Source organism: Pongo pygmaeus, chromosome 2, assembly GCF_028885625.2.
Source record: "Pongo pygmaeus isolate AG05252 chromosome 2, NHGRI_mPonPyg2-v2.0_pri, whole genome shotgun sequence".
Lineage (NCBI taxonomy): Eukaryota > Metazoa > Chordata > Mammalia > Primates > Hominidae > Pongo > Pongo pygmaeus.
Genome location: NC_085930.1, coordinates 157,489,267 through 157,505,523, shown reverse-complemented (window position 1 = coordinate 157,505,523; position 16,257 = coordinate 157,489,267). Strand labels below are relative to the sequence as shown.

The 16,257-nt window shown below is 37.0% G+C and overlaps 1 protein-coding gene and 1 pseudogene across 9 annotated transcripts in view; one reads left to right on the top strand and one right to left on the bottom strand.

Annotated features, from left to right (window-relative positions):
• The window catches only part of AGTR1 (angiotensin II receptor type 1), a 46,146-nt gene extending 32,309 nt beyond the window's left edge, over nucleotides 1-13,837 (bottom strand). For 6 of the 9 annotated variants that reach the window (XM_063662319.1, XM_054483141.1, XM_063662320.1 and 3 more), the window contains exons 1-2: nucleotides 13,295-13,576; nucleotides 3,440-3,523 (exon numbers count right to left, since the gene is read on the bottom strand). The gene's annotated coding sequence lies outside the window, so the exon portion shown is untranslated. Of the gene's footprint in view, nucleotides 1-3,439; nucleotides 3,524-13,294 lie in introns of all 9 variants that reach the window. The other 3 variants (XM_054483139.2, XM_063662322.1, XM_054483140.2) reach the window with 3 other exon arrangements.
• Nucleotides 13,838-15,107: 1,270 nt separating this feature from the next.
• LOC129032937 (large ribosomal subunit protein eL38-like) lies at nucleotides 15,108-15,335 on the top strand (annotated as a pseudogene).
• The last annotated feature ends 922 nt before the right edge of the window (nucleotides 15,336-16,257 follow it).

Below are 16,257 nucleotides of genomic sequence, written 5' to 3'. Positions count from 1 at the left end.
CAAACTTATTTTATTTATGTTTTCATTGAAAAATGATACTATTAAATGTGTAAAGGAAATATCAGCTGGATATTTATATCCCTTTTTCACAGCTAGTTATATGACTATTTCAAACCCTTGATGCTTTGATGACTCAAAGACAAATTTGTTTTTAATTTTTTGCCTTATGTAATACACGATCATTAGTCCAGGAACTAAATGTAATTGAACTGCTAGGTACAAGTGACTGGAAAGTAACTGAGACTCACATTTTATTAATGTTATCATATTAGTGACAAATAGTGACTAAGAACTTTAAGAATACAGCAGGATCATTATATTGATGAAAAATGAAAAACTACTGTTATCTGTGACTGTGTTAGTCTATTCTTGTGTTGCTATAAAGGAATACCTGAACTGGGTAATTTACAAAGAAAAGAGCTTTAACTGACTCCTGGTTCTGCAGGCTTACAAGCAAGCATGGTGTTAGCTTCTGCTTCTGGTGAGGCCACAGGATGCTTACAATCATGGCAGAAGGTAATAGGGAACCAGCATGTCACATGGCGAGAGCAAGAGCAAGAGAGAGAGTGGGGAGGTGTCACAGTTTCAGAGCAAGAACTCATTCATTAACACGGGGAGGGCACCAAGCCATTCATGAGAGATCTGCCTGCAGGATCCAAACACCTCCCACCAGGCCCCACCTCCAACACAGGGGATCACATTTCAACATGAGATTTGGAGGGGCAAATATCCAAACCTTATCAGTGACATACAATTTAAATAAAAATATAGGCTTCTAATATGTATATTTTTATTAAAAAAATAAAATAAGGAGTATTCTAGCCCTTATTTTGTTTGGCTTTCAAACTGCTTTAAAAATCAATTAATTATGTCTATGCAATGGAGAAATGTTTATCATTATTGGAAAACTAAGGAAAATCTTACAGAATTTTACAGAAGGTAATGAGTAAGGAAGAAAATATTGGCCTTTAAAAATGATCCTACATCTTTTTTACTTTTGCTTACTTGGAGCTGTCAGCAATGTTGGTAACCAAGCCAACAGCCATATATTTTAGTTCTTAATATAACTGTGGGTACTTCTTTTCACAATTTTAAGAAATCAAGAAGTGCAACTTTAGAAAAGCACATGAAACATTTAATCCTATGTATTTTAATATGCAAACAAACAGGAAAAACAAAAAGTGGTCTGTGAGAGCTGTATATTAGATAATCTAACACTGAGGAAATCGGAATTTCAACAGTATTAAAAACTTCCCAAATAAGTTTAAAAGAGTAGAAAACTTTCTTACCAAATGGCCATTAAAGTCTGCTGCATTATTAATAAATGTGTTTACAGCAGTACTGTCCAGTAGTACTTCCTATGATAGAAATGTTCTAAATCTGTGCTGTCCACTAACCACATGTGTCTACTGAGCACTTGAGATGGGGGTAATGCAACAGAGGGGCTGAATTTTTAGTTTAATTTTAATAAATTTATATTTAAATGTAAATAGTCACATATAGTAAATGACTACCATAATGGATGATGCAGGTCCATAATTTTAAGCCATTGAATATGGTTCTTTATTTATTCATTTAAATGTGCTAATCAGGTTTTTCCCATTTGTCATGCGTAGATTTCAGCGTAAATTTTTTGGTCCTGTGAAACAAGCTCTGAAGTGCTGTTTACACATCACTGGTTTAAATCAATAAGAGATCAGAGTTCTGTAGTTTTAAGTTGGTAAAAGTTTTAAAGGGAGATTGCAAAGTTCAGAAGGTCCTTTTGCGAACACTTTTTGTATTTCAGTATACTGCCCACAGATTGAGATAGGGCCTTGGAGATTATTTTACAGGAAAACCAGGGCAAAGTTGCTAATTAATATTAGAACTGGTATAACATCAGTTCTTTGACAAACAAAAAATAGCTTCTTAGAATTAAGTATGTTTTGCTTATTCATCTGAAACTTAAAGGTTTGAAAAAGTTGAAAATTTCACAGAATGTTTTCTTCCATGTTTTGTTATTCCTAAGCAAAACATCATAGTTATTTTGGAAGCTTTGCTACAAATGTGTGAGTGTTAGAAACCAAAGACTTCCCAAATACAGTAGAAGGAAGGCTGATTCCAAGAATCATTTCCAGCAGGAACCCCCTGGGTAAGTGTCCTGCTTTTCCTGCTAGTGGGCTGATGGGGTATCATGGACAAAACTCCTTCTGTTCAATACTTTTAAGATGTAAAATAAAGTATACTGTCTTTGTGTCATCCTAGGATATGCATCTTAATACACTCTTTCCAGAGCTGGATTTTTGCGGAAAATCTCCACAGTCCAGATTCCCAAGCTTCGCTATACCTGAAAAAACAAAATCAGAAAAAAAACCTCCCAAAACAAAACATCCCTAAAGATATCCATTGACAGAACTCTGTAAAGCGTTACTATTTTTATCTCCAAGATTAAAGGCATTCTAAATAGTTTTCTAATACCACCACTGTGGAGTACCTTCCAGAAAATGATTCCTACTTGCCAATCTATTACAGCAAAGAAGAAGCATCCCTCTAATATTTATCTACCCACCCAGCACCTACGTATCTATCCTCTACTTTGATAAAATGGGAGCACAACATATTCAGAATAGGACAAGCTACTCTTCATTTTCCCTGGAGGGGACTAGGGGAAGCCGAGGGCTCGTTCTTTGAACTGAGTTTTTGTAAGGACGGGCGGGAGAAATCTTATTAGTTAGGTAAATCCCGGACTCTTGTTATGAAAAACATCACATGGGCCCATGTAAGAAGAGTTAGATAGACAAAGCAGTCCTGGCTAACCCTGCTGAGCTCCACAACAGGTTGTGAGAGAGTTTAATGCCCTGCCATGTGACTCATGCCTGTAAAGAGGCTAAGAGGGCACCTCCATCTCCAATTTCACATTGTCTTTTTTCCTATATCTCATCATTGGAGGAAGGTGGAAGTTTGTTGGAATGAAACTCCGAGACATTTGGGTTTTCTGAAGGTGAGAAGGTCAACTGTTAAGGTTTATGGTCTTAAGACTTCTGAAAGTGAGCACTGGGGTATCAAAGAACCCAAATCGCCCAGGAAGTAGCTGACAAGAGAGTACAGTCATTTCCCTCCTGGTCCTCTTAAGCCCTACACAGGAAGAACACTGCTCAAAGCAATCACCTGTGGCCATGTGGAGTCCTTGCCAAAGGACTTCCTCACATGATTCATTATCAGCACATGAATGGAAATAGCTTAGTAATTCTGATGTTATTTATGTTTAAAACCATATAAATACATATGCTCTTAATCTGTATATTGGAGGGGATGTGGTAACACTGGGATTTCATTACTTTCTGCTTCCTCTACTTCTTTCACAAGATAATGGTGTGTGTGTGTTTTTGCACTCTCCCCACCTCTGACACATTAGAGAAAACTGCTGACAGACCCACTGCTGTAGATGTAAGGCATTTACCTGGTGCCGACTTTCTGGGATGGCATCAGTGAGTTATTCAGATAAAAACCCAGCCATTTTAGATCAATTTGTCAAATATCAAACCTAAAAAGAAAAAAATGATTAACGCGTTTCACTGAATATAGTCAGGTTTTTATTTTTTAATTTACAGAGTAAGCTTCAACACTGCATCTTAAGAATGTTTTTGAAGGGAATGAAACCGTCTGGTTCACATCGAGAACATATTTTTCCTTATATAGAGCTGGACTGCATTAAGTGGTGGGCACAGGATCTCATCATCTTCCTGCCTGTGGTAACATCTTCCCCAATGCCCTTGTAGATACACATTAGGCAAAGAGAAAAAGAATGTTTTAGGGCAAAATAGTGCAGTCTCATTCCTAGCCATTTCTTTCTATAGACATGGCTACTAAATGTAAGAATATGAAAATAGATTGGATTTTTACTTGTGAATCTACAGCTAAACTTGGTTAAATGATTCTATTACTTAGTATAAAGCTTATGCAAATTTTATTTTACCATAATTTAAAATATACCTTTTTAAAAGATTACCTTTTCTGTTTTTCTTTTTCACAGAAGTAATGCTAATGTGTCGTATAAATGTCAAGTTACAGAAGGATGTAAAATAAAAGTAAACATATCCTTACCCTCTATTACTTTTCTCTGCATCTACTTCCCAGAGGTACTACTAATAGTTACCTATGTCTCCTTCTAGGACTTGCATACACATGCATATAAATATGTATATTCATAAAAAATGCATACACATGTATATAAATATGTATATCTATAGTTTTTTCTTTTTGTACATCATAGTATTTTCTTATTTATTTTACTTATGATGGCTAGCAGATTTCCTACATCAGCATATATAAATCTACCTCATTCATTTTGATGGCTGTACAATATTTCATTCATTGTACTGACACATAGTTTATTTAACCAGTCTGCTATTAATGAGCCTTAATCTTTTTTTTCAGTTTTCCTTTTGGCTACTAAAAAATGTCTCAATAATAATATTTACATATATGCACTTTTGTACTTATATGAATGTATCAGTATAATAAATTCTAACAGACTGTTGAACCAAATTGTTTGTATATGCTAAGTTTTTGATAGATATTCACAAAATGTCCTCTGTTAAGGTTATACCGATTTATAACACCAAGAATCTGGGTTTTATCAAATCATTTTTTCTTTATCTGGTAAGTAAAAGGTATATCTTTGTTTTGACTTGCATTTCGTTAATTATGAATGAGGTTGAACTTCTTTTCATTTTCTTATTGTTTCCATAGTAATTCTTCTACTAGTTTGCTCAGCCATGGCTTTTGCTCATGTTTCAATTAGGTTATTTATTGTTTCTCACATTAAAGAGCTCATGTTATGTTAAGGAAACTGGAATTTTACATGTAATGGCTGGCAAATAGCTTTCCCAGGTTTCTTGTTTAGATGATAACTTTGTTTATGGTACTTTTTACTGTATAAGCATTTATTTTTATGTAGTCAAATTCATCAATATTTTTCATTATATATAGGAGGATTTTTTAAATAAGAATTTTTATTTAAAGTTGAGTTATTCAAGAAGATTGTATATAGGTTAATTTTTAAACCAACTTTAGCACACCAACTTTAGCATTTAGGCATACCAACTTTAGCATTGTTATATAAAACAATGTTAGCATTGGAAGGATCTATTAACAAAAGAAAGTTCCCATAAAATGCTTTCTTCTATAAAATATCATGACACTGTGAATTCTGTGGACTCTGTGAGACACTAGTGTACCGTAGAAAAAAAAAATGACAGAAAGGGTCAGATTTATAAACCATTCTCCAGAGAGTTAATAGTAGTTGTCTAGTACCTAAAATCTAGAGTGAATTATAAATAAAGTAATAGAAATTCCAAGACAAATAGAAAATAAAAAATGTAAAATCAATAGAGATCCATTATAGAAAATTTTGTAGGTACATACAAAAGAAAGAAAGAAAGAAAAAAAATCATCCTCAAAAGCTCTTAAGATTTGTTGTATATTCTTCCTAATTTTTCTTATTGGCTCAACAGGTAAGCATGCATTTAAAAAATATGTAAGTGATTTTACTAACAAATCAATCCTAACATAATTAAATGAATGTCATTAAGATGCCAATAACCCAAGACCTTAATGGCACCTTGACAAGCATCTACCAGGTATACACATACATGGGATCACACTTATGATTCATGTGTTATAAACTGATTTTTTCACTTACTATTATCTTTCCTTGCCACTAAATATTTTAAAATATATAAATTATATATTACATTTTATATTCATATAAAATATATAACAACTGTAATGTTCTATCATATGGCTTAAGTTAATGGAAATTAAAAGGAATAGGAATAGTTGTGTGTTCTCTCAAAAATCCATTCTGGTAGCTCAGTAGATAACAGACCAGGACATACTCAAGAAATCATTACCCAGGAATCACATCAAATTCTTTTTCATTCACGATAAAGTGGCAGCAATTAAGTGTGTAACTGAGGGCTGGGAGACATCATGATACAATGTGTTTTATATGAAGTGACATCATTTGAATGGGAAAGAGAGTTAGATTATTAAAGCTGGGTTAATGGAAAATTCTCATTCTAAGGGCAGGAGCATTTGAATTGATGGCAAGAAGAATTTGAGTTAAAAAGTAAAGTATATGTGCTGATAAAATTATAAGTGTGAAGGAAAGTATATGTGCTGATAAAGTTGTTAAGTATATGAAATGTACTAGAAAAAAATGCTATGCTACGAGAATTTTTCCAACTGTTAAAAAGAAAAAAATGCTATGCTGTGAGATTTTTTTCCAACTGTTAAAAAGAAAACCTTGTGCAGACTGCATTCAGCCACAGTCACAAATATTGGGGCTTCATGAAACCAGGAGACTCTTAAGGGCTATAGAGGGTGATCACTGGTACTTTATTTTTTATTAGTACTAAGAAACTCTGCCTGCTATGTGTAAGATATCTTTTGGGTATTTCTCCTTCTCTCAAACTTCCACTACTTGTCATGATGGCAGCCCTGGATTGATTTTGCCCTAACCCATAACTTACAAATTAGATGTAACGTCAGTGCTACCTGAATATCTACAGTTCTAGATTCAAGCAGCTGGTGAAATTTTATCTCCTACAAATTTTCTCAATACCATTGAAAAAGTGGCTGCTCAGTCCTGTTGGCACAGGTTTCCCCTCAAACATGATCCCAGGGAACCCATACACACCTGTCTTTTGACCAACATCAATAAGCCCCTGTCAAAACAGGAGATATTTGGACAGATCCAACTGATGGATGCCAGAGAATCTACCTGCAATGGGTGAAATAGTTCAGGGACTGAATCATTTGGGGAGTCACTGGCTTAAAATACATCACCACTTGCTTGAGCATTGACTGGTTAGTAATTATTTTTTACTACATTTTTGTAAACCATGCTTGTAGTAAATAAGCATTTCTATTAAAAGCTGAAAAAGTAATATGTAATTTGAGTTGGAATGCGGAACAGTCTATGTGTATGTAGAAAACAGAAAATAACTTGTTCAATCCAAGAGAGAATTTACTTTATAGCATGAGAGCACCAAAAAGTAAACAGAAAATTTTGGATTTTTATGGGAAAAAATAGAGATATCAAAAGTTGTTATTATTATTATTATTATTCGAGACAGGGTGTTTCTCTGTTGCCCAGGCTGGAGTGCAATGGTGTGATCACGGCTCACTGCAGCCTTCACCTCCCAGACTCAAGCAATCCTCCCAACTCAGCCTCCTGAGTAGTTGGGACCTGTAGTCCCATGGTGTGCGCCACCATGCTCTGGTAATTTTTTATTTTTTGTAGAGATGGGGGTCTCAGTTTGTTGCCTCAGCTGGTCTCAAACTCCTGGCCTCAAGTGATCCTCCCTCCTTGGCCTCCCAAAGTGCTGGGATTACAGGTGTGAGCCACCACACCTGGGCTCAAAAGTTAATTTTTAAAAGTATGTCATCTACTATTTTTTTAAAAAGCTTTATTGAAATATAATTGATATACAAAAAGCATGCATATAAAAATATATTTTAGTGGATTTGGACAGGCTGTCATAGTTTTGGTGTTTTTTCAAACAGTTAAAGAAGGAATTTCTAGAATTTCCCATTATTGCACTTAAAGGTAAGGTGACAGGAAAACATTAGACCAAAATGGAATCGATCTTGTCTGCTTTTTTTAAAAAAAAAAATCTATGAGGGAAAGAGATTTTGATCTCAAATTAAAACTTTAAATAAATTTTCAAATAATTAGTTGGCCTTAAAAAGTAGGTAGCCCAGTATAGAGCAGACACTGTAGGTAACAGCTAAGAGGACAGGCAATGAAATTAGAATTCTTATGTTTACATCTCGACTGTATCACTTACAGCTTTTGGGTAAACTACTTATCTCATTATTACTTGGTATCCCAATCTATAAAATAAGGATAAAACAGTAACTATCTCACAGGGTTGTTGTGAGGATTAAATAAAAAAACATTTAAAGAAAGACTGAACATTGTGTTTGGCATGTTTATGTACTCAATAAATATTAGCTCTATTAAAAATGTTAGTTAAGAGCCAAGAAAACACGTCTTCATAATTATTCTAAACAAGCCACAGGTACAGTACACTGTATTTCTTTTCCCTTAATGTGCATTTGAATTACCTGAGGATCTTGCTAAAATGCAGATTCCTATGCAGTCAATGGGTCTGGACAGGGTCTGAGATTCTGCAGGTCCAACAAACTCTCAGGTGATACTCATGATGCTAATATGGGAACTGGGATAGTGAGGTAATTTTAGATGGTTTCCTCCTAATTTGTAATACAATGTGTCTCAACAGGGGGAATGAAGACAGGGGGAGAAAAGAAAGTGTGGGTGAAATGTACAGATTTCATATGCCCCCTGGGTGATTCCAGTATTCTCGTCTTACCTGCCTCTGTCATCTTAAGAACCACCGATTTGATATTTCAACATTTTATTCTTTTTAATTTTTTCTTTCCTTACTCTTTTCTCCACTTTACCCTTGTCATTGCTGCTGTAGACTGAAAAACTGTATTCATGCTTAGCTCTTCAATTAGCAAGACAAAAGCATCAAATTTGTCATTGTGTGTAATAGGACAGTGTATCTAAATGAGATTAGAAAAATTATCTATTTCTTAACATTTCTTTTTTAAAATATAAGGGTCTGAAAATGTATTTAACATTTTCTGTAGTTTCAGCCAAAACAAACAAATAAGCAACAAACAGGCAAGCAAGTGACTCCGTGGAACATTCAATAAAAGAAAAGAAGGGTGCGTTAGGTGCGGTCCATACTATCAAAGGAGTTATAATCTCACAAGGAGGGGAAAGGAGCAGTGGTTATTACAGAAGTGGCCAGAACCAAACAGTGTGACCACTTTAGACATTCCATCTGGTCTGAAAGGCAGGACGGAAGGAGGGGCCATTTTTAAATGGCTTCCCACCCTACTAACATTAGACTATTAGAGAACCATGCCAAAATATGTGCTTAGCTTGACTACTATCTCTCTACGGCAAAGATGATTTTTATACTTTGGCGTGTGTCCTCAGGGCCTAATATCACTCAGATCTACAGTATTTCCTCTGTAAGTATCTGCAACTGTTGTTGATATATTTTATAGACATAATTCTTCATTTTCCAAAGTAGATAAGAGGAGCTTTAACTAATATAGAATGAGAAAATATCTAAATAAACTTAGCAAATTAGCAACAACAAATTCTCTTTAAAAGTACACAATCAGGCCAGGTGCGGTGGCTCATGTCTGTAATCCCAGCACTTTGGGAGGCCGAGGCAGGGAGATCACTTGAGGTCAGAAGTTTGAGATCAGCCTCGCCAACATGGCGAACCTCTTCTCTACTAAAAATACAAAAATTAGCTGGGTGTGGCAGCATGCACTTGTAATCCCAGCTACTAGGGAGGCTGAGGCAGGAAAATCATTTGAACCTGGGAGGCAGAGGTTGCAGTGAGCCGAGATCATGACACTGCACGCCAGCCTGGGCAACAGAGCAAGACTCTGTCTCAAAAAAAAAAGGTACACAATCATATGTGTATTTCTCAATATTCTTATTTTGTAGTTAAGCATACAGAGTACTTAAATCCATTGATCTAAATAAAATTTCTACATTATTTGGTGAAGATGAAGGCATCGATGTGTGTATAAGTGGACAAGAAATCACATAAAAGTTGACTTAAACTGAAAGATTATTAATTCTATGATTTTAAGTTTTAAGAAAATCTAGAATTGGGACTTGAAATAGGAAGGCACATTGTAATAATAGGAGACAAGGCACACTCATTTTTTACCCATTTTCCTAACTTTTAAATGTTAAAAAAAATTACATGTGAGATTAACAATACAATAAAAATATTCTTGGTAATAGGAAGGAGACTGATAATCCCTGAGAGATTCTAGACATTTGTTTCTACTTAAGACAGTTAGAGAATGCACCTATTGAAGAAACAAACATAAACAAAACAAAAACAAATTCAAACCCTTCTAAATTAACTGTAAGAATAATGTAATCATACAGCATTTATACCACATAATGAATTTTTTGTTACTTAAATATTTTGGAAGACAATTTTGATTTTCATATGCAAGAAATTTTTTCCTCATGTGAGCATCTGCTTTGATAAGAAAGAAGAAAAATCAGATAGCAAATATTTTAATGTTAATACAACCACAGCTAGCAGCAATAGTCACTGGTCCTTTTATGACTGTTCTAAACATATACTCTGTTTTCTATTTCCAGTTGTCTAATTTGTCACTAACGTAATAACTAGGGAAACATCTGGCAATTTATAGTTCTTTAAATTATAAGATTTTTTTTTCTGTGATTGAAACATTGTATTTTAGAGCTTTAATAGGATAATGGTAGTCACTTGCCAATTTAGTTGAATATTACCTTAAGTCCCTATAGATATTCCTTGATTTAAGATGGCTTTATATATTAAGCTATTAAAAAGCTGATTTTTAGAAGCTAAAGTTCATATTATGAATAAAACAAAATGTAAAGTGATAGCTAAATTTAGGATACAAATCGATCAAATTTACTGTTGCTTATCAGAGATTGAGTATACTGCTTTAACAAGCACCTACAGTGAAAAGAAACACAAACCACATAATCCAATGATCTTAGGCAATTTTGAAAAAGAAACATTAGGACAATTTTGAAGAAAAATAATAGCATTTTCCAATCATTATGTGTTGGAAAGCTGATTTGTCAGTGTTGCTCTGGCTCCATATTTGTTTATTGACACAGCATATCTTCAAAACAACGTTTTAATCTTTACAACACTTGGACTTACTTCAAACTTCTAAACACAATTCTTAACTTGGTAGCCTACTTGGGAGACTCTTTGGCATTCTCCAGTCATGACTGAGCAGAAAAAGGGCTAGGTAAACTAATAAGCACGCGGCTAGAGAGCAGGAGCTCGCATTAAGCAGCCAAAACACGTAAATGTGAGGGGTCACTATTTTTGTCCCTCTAACAAATTTGAAAGCAAAATACAGCAACTCTCAGTTATCTGCTGGAACGGACACTGTGGCAGCACAGATAAAATGACAGCAGACATGCATCATGCATTTAAACTATGAGTTTTAAATTCCTTCTCAGCTGAGCATTTTACCTGGGCTTTGGGTAAGTAGCAGATTAAACTTTTCTTCCTTATTTTCCCTCTAGCATAGGGGAAAACTAGTCATTAGTATTAATTAGTCATAATTGAAATAACAACAGTAGTCGTAAGTAGCAGCAGGAACAAAAAACCAAAACAAAATTATATACACAAATACCCCAAACTAGAAAGAAGAAAAAGAAAAGTGAGAAACCTGAACAACCCACAAATCTGTCCTTTTCTGAATACTGACCCAGGATAAGAGAGAGAAAGATTGAAGCTTAGAATGCTGTGGGACAGCAGCACTGCCGCAGCACCTGTGACTGAAAGACATTTTGCAAATCACAAGGAAGACAAGTCTTCCATTGGCCTCAGTGGAACCGGTGGAAGAAAACCAATTTTCTTCTGAGTTGGATGATGGAAGAGTTGATTCAGTTTAAGGTCAAAGAAGAGCAGAACCAGAAATCAAGGCCTCAGGATGGGAACAAAGAACAATGAAGTCAGGGGAAAAAAAAGGTGGCGGGGAGAGAGAGTGGGTAACAGACTTGAAACTAAGAATCACAAAACTTAAGCAAATGTTGAGACCTAGCAATTATGATGGGCAGTTTCTATAACCTAGCCTTAAGCTTAGACTTTTATTTTAAAGCAATAACCAAAAAAAACAAAAGAAATTAAGGAATTATATCACTGGAGGGGACCTTATGGGCAGAGACTTGAGGTTCAGAGTTGTGAAATAATGTTCTTACTATCACACAGCAAATTAAGTGGGAGTTTCCATTTCCCTTCTCCCCATGCTTTCTTGCCCCTGCACTGTCAGGAAGGGTGGTGGAGAGGAAGGAGAAGGTACCAGGACACCCGGGAATACATCACAGCCTGAGGACAGGTTATGCAGGTGGGGACTTTATAGCTAGGGAAACACCAGAGAAGACAAGAGAAGTATGGCAGTTTCTTCCTTAGAGAAGACTTATAAGGGGGTTAAAGCATATGCTATGTGAAATAAACACCTGGAGATCCAAAACCCTCAGGTGGTAACTAATAAGAGAATCATGTTGGGATGCAGCATCTTCAGCGGGAAGCACAAGTTGCTCAAAAAAGTAATAAAATAGATCAATAGGGTGCCAAATTTCTTGCCTCTTACTATTACTTTCTCTTCTCAGAATGACACAGGAAATAAATGTAGCCAAGTCCCAAATTTGATCCCTGGGGGAAGTGAGTACCCAAACTTTCATTAAGAGAGGGCTCCTGAGTGGGGGGAGTAGGTTTTTAATACTTAACGAAGCTATCAGCAGACAAAGAGAAGAGGCCCAGGTGGGCTCAATAGCCAGATCACAAATGGTTGCCCGAAAAAAACGGTGCAGAAAGAGACGCTTTGGGGAAGAATTGCTGAGGTCTTCGGCAGACTATAGCAAGCTGGCATTATGGAGATATTTACCTGGACATTTAAGAAAATTGGAGGATGGAGGTGGGTGTCGGGCAGTGGCCTGCCAGAGGCTCTGTTTAGTCCTGGAAGCAGAAGACCTTTTGCTAAAATTCTGTCTCAGTTACACATATGCATTGGCTAAGGCTGTAGGGATTGGGGTGTGGAGACATCTTGCTTCTCCTTCCTCAGTTTGATCATTCAAAGGACATCCGGGAACCCTGAGGGTGGGAGAGTTTGGCCCAGGTTGGAGCGATGTCCCGTGTCTAGGACCCACCGCTATGGTTTGCAGGGAGAGAGCTAAAGGGACGTGAGCAGTGCAGGGACACTGTCTGGGAAGCAGAGGGCGTGGATGGAGACACTCTTAACTTCACCTCAAAAGTAGCACAACTTTTAAACGAACGCCTTGCAGAGTCATACGGGCTTCCCGCTCAGATGATGGCTAAAATACAAGAGTTAACTAAAAGCCTCAGGAAGAAAGTTTATGGAGTTGCATCTTATTTCTGTAGATTTCTTCCTTGCACTCGGAAGAGTTTGGTTAAAATGGATTGAGAATTTCGAGGCACGTGGCAAACAAACCTACCTTGTTCCCTCCCGTTCCAGAAGCCCCTCACCTGAGTTGGGAAAGTGTGGCCAGCTCCAGGGGCAGGCGCTGACCAGAACTATGGTCGCTCTTTCCTTGGTCCCCGAGAGCTTCCCAGTATAGAGCCAGCAGTTAGGACACCGTAACGTGAAACTTAGCACCCCACCCTTGAAGTCCCCCAAGCATGCCTGGCGGTCCGCGTGGACTCACCCGCGCCCCGGACTCTGCGTCACGTCCCGCCGAGGGCCGGCTGCGTTAGTGCGGGTCTCCCGCCCGCAGCCTCGGCGTCCCGGCTGTGCGCCCTCACTCGCCGGGTCCACTCCAGCCGCTCCCTATCGATCACCGCCGCGGCCTGGCAGAGCTGCTAGCGGCGCGCCGGTCCAGACGTCCTGTCACACTCGCTGCTGCTTGGGGTCCTGGGTGTCAGGCGCTGGAATCATCGGCGAGGAGGCAGCTCCGAATTTATAGTGAGGGGCGTTGCTGCTTCTTGGGTTCCGGGGACGAGGCTCTGTTTTGCATTCCCTCCTCCTCCGCCCCGCCCCGGGAGACCCTCCCGGCCCAACCTCCTCCCTCTCAGGATACTGACGGCAGCAAGGATGATGCCACAGTCGTCCCGTGTCAACTATCAGATCAGCGTTCACCTGGCCCCGAACCCCGCCTAGCGAGGGGTCGTGAGGGAGAGCGAGCTGGGGGTACAGGAGTACCATTTCCTGCGGAGACTCGTGTTCTTCAACATTTTTTTTTTTCTGAACTTGGAAAACTTTTAAGGACGAATTAGAGAACTTCTTTCTCTTTCCTATGAGTAACTCGAACTTTGGTAATACAGTTGTGGATCATAGATTACATGGATTAATTCCAGGGTTATGAAATTCAAGGGTGGACACTCATTTGTTCCTATTGGACATGCTACCCAAATTGCATTTAAAAAAATGTATTTAAAAAACCCAATAAATATTTAAAGAAGAAATAATATCAATTCGTCACAAACTCTTCCAAAAAATAGGAGTAAGGATGATCTCCCAACCCATGTTATGAGGCCAGTATCACCCTGATAACAAAAACAGATAAAGATATCACGAGACTACAGATCAATATTTCTTAAGAGTATAGATAAAAATTCTCAACAAAATGAAGGCAAATTGAATCCAATAACAGATGAAAGGGACTATACACCATGGTCAAGTGAGGTTGATGCCAGAAAGCAAGATTAGATTAGTTTACCAAAAATCAATTAATGTTTGATAGGTGAGTAGGGCGACTATAGTTTACAGTAATCTATTGTATATTTCAGAGTAGCTAGGAGAAAATAATTTAAATATTTCTAGCATAAAGAAAAGACAAATATTTAAGGTGATGGATATCCCAATTGCACTGATTTGATCTTTACAAATTATATGAAAGAATTAAATTATTGCATGTACCTAAAAAGTGTACATCTATTGTGTATCAATAAAAATAAAATTAAAGAAGTAAAAAATGGACAAAGCCTACATGATTGTCTAAAAAAATTTTAGAAACTATTGGACAAAATTCAACACTTTTTTACGCTAACAATCCACAAACTAGGAATAGAAACTTCCTCAAACTATAAAGTTTATTTATGAAAAAACTAATATCACACATAATAACGGAAGACAACGTTTTTACGTCTAAGATCAGGAACAAGACAAAATGTCTCGTCTTCCCATTTCTATTTAACTTTGTGCTAAAGGTTCTAGTGAGGGCAATTGGACAAGAAAAAAAGATAAATGGCATCCAGATTAGAAAGAAAGTAAAACAATTTCTATTTGTAGATGACATGATCTTGTATTAAAACGCCCTAAGGAATCAATTAATTAACTATTAGAACTAAGAAACAAGTTGAGCAAGTTTTTAGAATACAAGATCAATATACAAAAATCAGTTGTATTTCTATACACTAGCAATAAACAATCAACAAATGGAATTAAGAAAACAATTCCACTGTTTGCTTCTCACCACTTGCTGTGTGGGTCTGTGTCCTCTCCCTGCCTCACATGCTGCCATGCCTCAAAAAGTTAAGGAAACCAAGGACTTTCTGCTTACAGCCAGGTGAAAGGATGCCAGATCTGTCAAGGTCAAGAGAAATAAGGATAATGTGAAGTTTAAAGTTTGATGCAGCAGATACCTTCGTACATTAGTCATCATAGACAAAGAGAAGGCAGAGAAACTGAAGCAGTTGTGGCACCCTGGTTTGTTAGAGAAGGAGATGAAATCAGACACACTGATTTGAACTGTGTTAAAAATTTAAAAATTCAAAGATAAAAACAATTTTACTTACTATAGATCGAAAGAGTAAAAATACTAAGAAATAGCCGGGCGTAGTGGCTCACTCCTGTAATATCAGCACTTTGGGAGGCCGAGGTGGGCGAATCACGAGGTCAGGGATTCGAGACCAGGCTGGCCAACATGGTGAAACCCCGTCTCTACTAAAAATACAAAAAAATTAGCCAGGCATGGTGGTGCATGCCTGTAGTCCCAGCTACTCAGGAGGAGGAGGCTGAGGCAGAAGAATTGCTTGAACCCAGGAGGCGGAGGTTGCAGTGAGCTGAGATTGTGCCACTGCACTCCAGCCTGGGTGACAGAGTGAGACCCCATCTCAAAAAAACAAAAACAAAAACATAAACAAAAACCCTAAGAAATTAACAAAAGGGTCTAAAACTTGTACTCTGAAAACAAACAAAAAAAATTGTTGAAATAAAGTAGACCTAAATAAATGGAATGGCATTCCATGTTCTTGGATTGGAAGATTTAATATCGTTACAATGGCATTAATCTTCAAATGATCTACAGGTTAAACAAAATCTCTATCAAAACCCAGCAAGCTTTTATTGCAGAAATGAATGGAGTTATCCTAAAAACATGTGGCAGTGCGAGGGACCCAGAATAGTCAAGACAATTCTGAAAAAGAACAAACTTACCAGTTTCAAAATTTACTACAAAATTACAATAAACAAGACAGTGTGGTACTGGCATAGGAATAGATAGAAAGATCAATGGAACAGAGTTGTGTCCACAAACTAAACCCTTACATTTATGAGCCACTAGATTTTGAAAAGGGTTGAAAAAATGTAGAATGAGTAATCTTTATAACAAATGGTACTGGAATAATTGGATATCTGCGTGCAGAAAAATGAAGTTGGACTCATAATACC